The following is a 332-nucleotide window of genomic DNA, read 5'->3' on the forward strand; positions in this document are numbered from 1 at the left end:
TCTTGTTATGTTCCCCAAGCTGGTCTCAAGCTCCTCGTTCAGCCTGAGTTCTGCCTCATTTCATATCCTCAAGTGTTACTTAACTTTTCAGAGCCTCAGTTTCAACGTATATAACACTGGAAAAAACACCACTCTCCCCCTGGGGTTGTGACGTTTTAACGAGATGATGGGTTACAGCATTAAAAAAAAAAATTAATTTAAATTTTAAAAAAAATTTCTAAAAATTTTTATTTAATTAAATTTAATTTAAAAAATTAATTTAAATTTTTTAAAAAATTAATTCTTAGCACCGCTTTTAAATTTTTAAAATTAATTTAAAAGCGGTAGGGGTG

This window comes from Callospermophilus lateralis, chromosome 19 (assembly GCF_048772815.1).
Source record: "Callospermophilus lateralis isolate mCalLat2 chromosome 19, mCalLat2.hap1, whole genome shotgun sequence".
NCBI classification, from domain to species: domain Eukaryota; kingdom Metazoa; phylum Chordata; class Mammalia; order Rodentia; family Sciuridae; genus Callospermophilus; species Callospermophilus lateralis.